Raw genomic sequence first — 7,575 nt, forward strand, 5'->3', positions numbered from 1 at the left:
TTCCGAGCTTGTAGGAAAACACACACAACCCCACACACACACACACACACACACACACACACCCACATGCACACACTGTTTTGTGGGGTTACTGGGGAGAGTAACTTTAGGCCAGGGAGATTATGGGTGTGTGGAATCACACCTTCTCAGTCACCGTACCCCCTCAGCCCACTAGTCAAGTTGATCAACAGATGACGTCAACTTAAATGTACATGGCAAGGAAATATTCCTGAACCTAGATCTCCAGAGATCTTATTATACAATTACTATTGCAGAAAAAAAATACATAAATGTCAACTACTTTCTATTAGCTCATCGTGAATTTCTTCTCCTGCCCCTCTTATTAAGAAATACACCTACAGTTTTCAGAGATTATGATGTACAGAATGCTCTGGTTGATAATTATCAGTTATTTACTAACAAACTAGGTGGCTCGCCAAAGGCAGATGTGCTGCATCGTCGATAGGTACACTGATATAAGGTACAGAGCTTTGCTGGCTTTTGCAAAGAAATCCCTCTTCCAAGCTTGTAGGAAAACACACACAACCCCACACACACACACACACACACACACACACACACACACGCACACACTGTTTTGTGGGGTTACTGGGGAGAGTAACTTTAGGCCAGGGAGATTATGGGTGTGTGGAATCACACCTTCTCAGTCACCGTACCCCCTCAGCCCACTAGTCAAGTTGATCAACAGATGACGTCAACTTAAATGTACAGGGCAAGGAAATATTCCTGAACCTAGATCTCCTGTGATCTTATTATAAAATTACTATTGCACAGAAAAATACATAAAGGTCAACTACTTTCTATTAGCTCATCATGAATTTCCTTTCCTGCCCCTCTTATTAAGAAATACACCTACAGTTTTCAGAGATTATGATGTACAGAATGCTCTGGTTAATAATTATCAGTTATTTACTAACAAACTAGGTGGCTCGCCAAAGGCAGATGTGCTGCATCGTCGATAGGTACACTGATTTAAGGTACAGAGTTTTGCTGGCTTTTGCAAAGAATTCCCTCTTCCAAGCTAGTAGGAAAACACACACACACACACACACACACACACACACACACACTGTTTTGTGGGGTAACTGGGGAGAGTAACTTTAGGCCAGGGAGATTATGGGTGTGTGGAATCACACCTTCTCAGTCACCGTACCCCCTCAGCCCACTAGTCAAATTAATGAAAAGATGACGTCAACTTAAATCTACATGGCAAATAAATATTCCTGAACCTAGATCTCCTGAGATCTTATTATACAATTACTATTGGAGATAAAAATACATAAATATCATCTACTTTCTATTAGCTCATCATGAATTTTATTTCCTGCCCCTCTTATTAAGAAATACACCTACAGTTTTCAGAGATTATGATGTACAGAATGCTCTGGTTGATAATTATCAGTCATTTAGTAACAAACTAGGTGGCTCGCCAAAGGCAGATGTGCTGCATTGTCGATAGGTACACTGATATAAGGTACAGAGCTTTGCTGGCTTTTGCAAAGAATTCCCTCTTCCAAGCTTGTAGGAAAACACACACACACACACACACACACACACAGACACTGTTTTGTGGGGTTGCTGGGGAGAGTAACTTTAGGCCAGGGAGATTATGGGTGTGTGGAATCACACCTTCTCTGTCACCGTACCCCCTCAGACCACTAGTCAAGTCAATGAACAGATGACGTCAACTTAAATCTACATGGCAAGGAAATAATCCTGAAACTAGGTCTCCTGAGATCTTACTATACAATTACTATTGGAGAAAAAATATACATAAATATCATCTACTTTCTATTAGCTCATCGTGAATTTCCTTTCCTGGACCTCTTATTAAGAAATACACCTACAGTTTTCAGAGATTATGATGTACAGAATGCTCTGGTTGTTAATTATCAGTTATTTACTAACAAGCTAGGTGGCTGGCCAAAGGCAGATGTGCTGAATCGTCGATAGGTACACTGATATAAGGTACAGAACTTTGCTGGGTTTTGCAAAGAATTCCCTCTTCCAAGCTTGTAGGAAAACACACACACAAACACACACACACACACACACACACACACACACACACACACTGTTTTGTGGGGTTACTGGGGAGAGTAACTTTAGGCCAGGGAGATTATTGGTGTGTGGAATCACACCTTCTCTGTCACCGTACCCCCTCAGCCCACTAGTCAAATCAATGAACAGATGACGTCAACTTAAATCTACATGGCAAGGAAATAATCCTGAAACTAGGTCTCCTGAGATCTTACTATACAATTACTATTGGAGAAAAAATATACATAAATATCATCTACTTTCTATTAGCTCATCGTGAATTTCCTTTCCTGCACCTCTTATTAAGAAATACACCTACAGTTTTCAGAGATTATGATGTACAGAATGCTCTGGTTGATAATTATCAGTTATTTACTAACAAACTAGGTGGCTCGCCAAAGGCAGATGTGCTGCTTCGTCGATAGGTACACTGATGTAAGGTACAGAGCTTTGCTGGCTTTTGCAAAGAATTCCCTCTTCCAAGCTAGTAGGAAAACACACACACACACACACACACACACACACACACACACACACACACACACACTGTTTTGTGGGGTTACTGGGGAGAGTAACTTTAGGCCAGGGAGATTATTGGTGTGTGGAATCACACCTTCTCTGTCACCGTACCCCCTCAGCCCACTAGTCAAGTCAATGAACAGATGACGTCAACTTCAATCTACATGGCAAGGAAATAATCCTGAAACTATGTCTCCTGAGATCTTACTATACAATTACTATTGGAGAAAAAATATACATAAATATCATCTACTTTCTATTAGCTCATCGTGAATTTCCTTTCCTGCACCTATTATTAAGAAATACACCTACAGTTTTCAGAGATTATGATGTACAGAATGCTCTGGTTGATAATTATCAGTTATTTACTAACAAACTAGGTGGCTCGCCAAAGGCAGATGTGCTGCTTCGTCGATAGGTACACTGATGTAAGGTACAGAGCTTTGCTGGCTTTTGCAAAGAAATCCCTCTTCCAAGCTAGTAGGAAAACACACACACACACTCTCACACACACACACACACACACACACACACACTGTTTTGTGGGGTTACTGGGGAGAGTAACTTTAGGCCAGGGAGATTATTGGTGTGTGGAATCACACCTTCTCTGTCACCGTACCCCCTCAGCCCACTAGTCAAGTTGATCAACAGATGACGTCAACTTAAATGTACATGGCAAGGAAATATTCCTGAACCTAGATCTCCAGAGATCTTATTATACAATTACTATTGCAGAAAAAAAATACATAAATGTCAACTACTTTCTATTAGCTCATCGTGAATTTCTTCTCCTGCCCCTCTTATTAAGAAATACACCTACAGTTTTCAGAGATTATGATGTACAGAATGCTCTGGTTGATAATTATCAGTTATTTACTAACAAACTAGGTGGCTCGCCAAAGGCAGATGTGCTGCATCGTCGATAGGTACACTGATATAAGGTACAGAGCTTTGCTGGCTTTTGCAAAGAAATCCCTCTTCCAAGCTTGTAGGAAAACACACACAACCCCACACACACACACACACACACACACACACACACACACGCACACACTGTTTTGTGGGGTTACTGGGGAGAGTAACTTTAGGCCAGGGAGATTATGGGTGTGTGGAATCACACCTTCTCAGTCACCGTACCCCCTCAGCCCACTAGTCAAGTTGATCAACAGATGACGTCAACTTAAATGTACAGGGCAAGGAAATATTCCTGAACCTAGATCTCCTGTGATCTTATTATAAAATTACTATTGCACAGAAAAATACATAAAGGTCAACTACTTTCTATTAGCTCATCATGAATTTCCTTTCCTGCCCCTCTTATTAAGAAATACACCTACAGTTTTCAGAGATTATGATGTACAGAATGCTCTGGTTAATAATTATCAGTTATTTACTAACAAACTAGGTGGCTCGCCAAAGGCAGATGTGCTGCATCGTCGATAGGTACACTGATTTAAGGTACAGAGTTTTGCTGGCTTTTGCAAAGAATTCCCTCTTCCAAGCTAGTAGGAAAACACACACACACACACACACACACACACACACACACACTGTTTTGTGGGGTAACTGGGGAGAGTAACTTTAGGCCAGGGAGATTATGGGTGTGTGGAATCACACCTTCTCAGTCACCGTACCCCCTCAGCCCACTAGTCAAATTAATGAAAAGATGACGTCAACTTAAATCTACATGGCAAATAAATATTCCTGAACCTAGATCTCCTGAGATCTTATTATACAATTACTATTGGAGATAAAAATACATAAATATCATCTACTTTCTATTAGCTCATCATGAATTTTATTTCCTGCCCCTCTTATTAAGAAATACACCTACAGTTTTCAGAGATTATGATGTACAGAATGCTCTGGTTGATAATTATCAGTCATTTAGTAACAAACTAGGTGGCTCGCCAAAGGCAGATGTGCTGCATTGTCGATAGGTACACTGATATAAGGTACAGAGCTTTGCTGGCTTTTGCAAAGAATTCCCTCTTCCAAGCTTGTAGGAAAACACACACACACACACACACACACACACAGACACTGTTTTGTGGGGTTGCTGGGGAGAGTAACTTTAGGCCAGGGAGATTATGGGTGTGTGGAATCACACCTTCTCTGTCACCGTACCCCCTCAGACCACTAGTCAAGTCAATGAACAGATGACGTCAACTTAAATCTACATGGCAAGGAAATAATCCTGAAACTAGGTCTCCTGAGATCTTACTATACAATTACTATTGGAGAAAAAATATACATAAATATCATCTACTTTCTATTAGCTCATCGTGAATTTCCTTTCCTGGACCTCTTATTAAGAAATACACCTACAGTTTTCAGAGATTATGATGTACAGAATGCTCTGGTTGTTAATTATCAGTTATTTACTAACAAGCTAGGTGGCTGGCCAAAGGCAGATGTGCTGAATCGTCGATAGGTACACTGATATAAGGTACAGAACTTTGCTGGGTTTTGCAAAGAATTCCCTCTTCCAAGCTTGTAGGAAAACACACACACAAACACACACACACACACACACACACACACACACACACACTGTTTTGTGGGGTTACTGGGGAGAGTAACTTTAGGCCAGGGAGATTATTGGTGTGTGGAATCACACCTTCTCTGTCACCGTACCCCCTCAGCCCACTAGTCAAATCAATGAACAGATGACGTCAACTTAAATCTACATGGCAAGGAAATAATCCTGAAACTAGGTCTCCTGAGATCTTACTATACAATTACTATTGGAGAAAAAATATACATAAATATCATCTACTTTCTATTAGCTCATCGTGAATTTCCTTTCCTGCACCTCTTATTAAGAAATACACCTACAGTTTTCAGAGATTATGATGTACAGAATGCTCTGGTTGATAATTATCAGTTATTTACTAACAAACTAGGTGGCTCGCCAAAGGCAGATGTGCTGCTTCGTCGATAGGTACACTGATGTAAGGTACAGAGCTTTGCTGGCTTTTGCAAAGAATTCCCTCTTCCAAGCTAGTAGGAAAACACACACACACACACACACACACACACACACACACACACACACACACACACTGTTTTGTGGGGTTACTGGGGAGAGTAACTTTAGGCCAGGGAGATTATTGGTGTGTGGAATCACACCTTCTCTGTCACCGTACCCCCTCAGCCCACTAGTCAAGTCAATGAACAGATGACGTCAACTTCAATCTACATGGCAAGGAAATAATCCTGAAACTATGTCTCCTGAGATCTTACTATACAATTACTATTGGAGAAAAAATATACATAAATATCATCTACTTTCTATTAGCTCATCGTGAATTTCCTTTCCTGCACCTATTATTAAGAAATACACCTACAGTTTTCAGAGATTATGATGTACAGAATGCTCTGGTTGATAATTATCAGTTATTTACTAACAAACTAGGTGGCTCGCCAAAGGCAGATGTGCTGCTTCGTCGATAGGTACACTGATGTAAGGTACAGAGCTTTGCTGGCTTTTGCAAAGAAATCCCTCTTCCAAGCTAGTAGGAAAACACACACACACACTCTCACACACACACACACACACACACACACACACTGTTTTGTGGGGTTACTGGGGAGAGTAACTTTAGGCCAGGGAGATTATTGGTGTGTGGAATCACACCTTCTCTGTCACCGTACCCCCTCAGCCCACTAGTCAAGTCAATGAACAGATGACATCAACTTCAATCTACATGGCAAGGAAATAATCCTGAAACTAGGTCTCCTGAGATCTTACTATACAATTACTATTGGAGAAAAAATATACATAAATATCATCTACTTTCTATTAGCTCATCGTGAATTTCCTTTCCTGCACCTCTTATTAAGAAATACACCTACAGTTTTCAGAGATTATGATGTACAGAATGCTCTGGTTGATAATTATCAGTTATTTACTAACAAACTAGGTGGCTCGCCAAAAGCAGATGTGCTGCTTCGTCGATAGGTACACTGATGTAAGGTACAGAGCTTTGCTGGCTTTTGCAAAGAATTCCCTCTTCCAAGCTAGTAGGAAAACACACACACACACACTCTCACACACACACACACACACTGTTTTGTGGGGTTACTGGGGGGAGTAACTTTAGGCCAGGGAGATTATTGGTGTGTGGAATCACCACTTCTCTGTCACCGTACCCCCTCAGCCCACTAGTCAAGTCAATGAACAGATGACGTCAACTTAAATCTACATGGCAAGGAAATAATCCTGAAACTAGGTCTCCTGAGATCTTATTATACAATTACTATTGCAGAAAAAATTACATAAATGGCAACTACTTTCTATTAGCTCATCATGAATTTTATTTCCCGCCCCTCTTATTAAGAAATACACCTACAGTTTTCAGAGATTATGATCTACAGAATGCTCTGGTTGATATTTATCAGTTATTTACTAACAAACTAGGTGGCTCGCTAAAGGCAGATGTGCTGCATCGTCGATAGGTACACTGATATAAGGTACAGAGCATTGCTGGCTTTTGCAAAGCATTCCCTCTTACAAGCTTGTAGGAAAACACACACACACACACACACACACACACACACTGTTTTGTGGGGTTACTGGGGAGAGTAACTTAAGGCCAGGGAGATTACGGGTGTGTGGAATCACACTTTCTCAGTCATCGTACCCCCTCAGCCCACTAGTCAAGTGGATCAACAGATGACGTCAACTTATATCTACATGGCAAGGAAATATTCCTGAACCTAGATCTTCTGAGTTCTAATTATACAATTACTACTGCAGAAAAAAATACATAAATGTCAACTACTTTCTATTGGAACATCGTGAATTTTTTTTCCTGCCCCTCTTATTAAGAAATGCACCTACTGTTTTCAGTTATTATGATGTACAGTATGCTCTGGTTGATATTTATAAATTCTTTACTAACAAAAGAGGTGACTCACCAAAGGCACATGTGATGTATCGTCGATAGGTACACTGACATAAACTACAGAGATTTGCTGGCTTTTGCAAAA

This window comes from Schistocerca nitens, chromosome 11, assembly GCF_023898315.1.
Source record: "Schistocerca nitens isolate TAMUIC-IGC-003100 chromosome 11, iqSchNite1.1, whole genome shotgun sequence".
NCBI lineage: Eukaryota > Metazoa > Arthropoda > Insecta > Orthoptera > Acrididae > Schistocerca > Schistocerca nitens.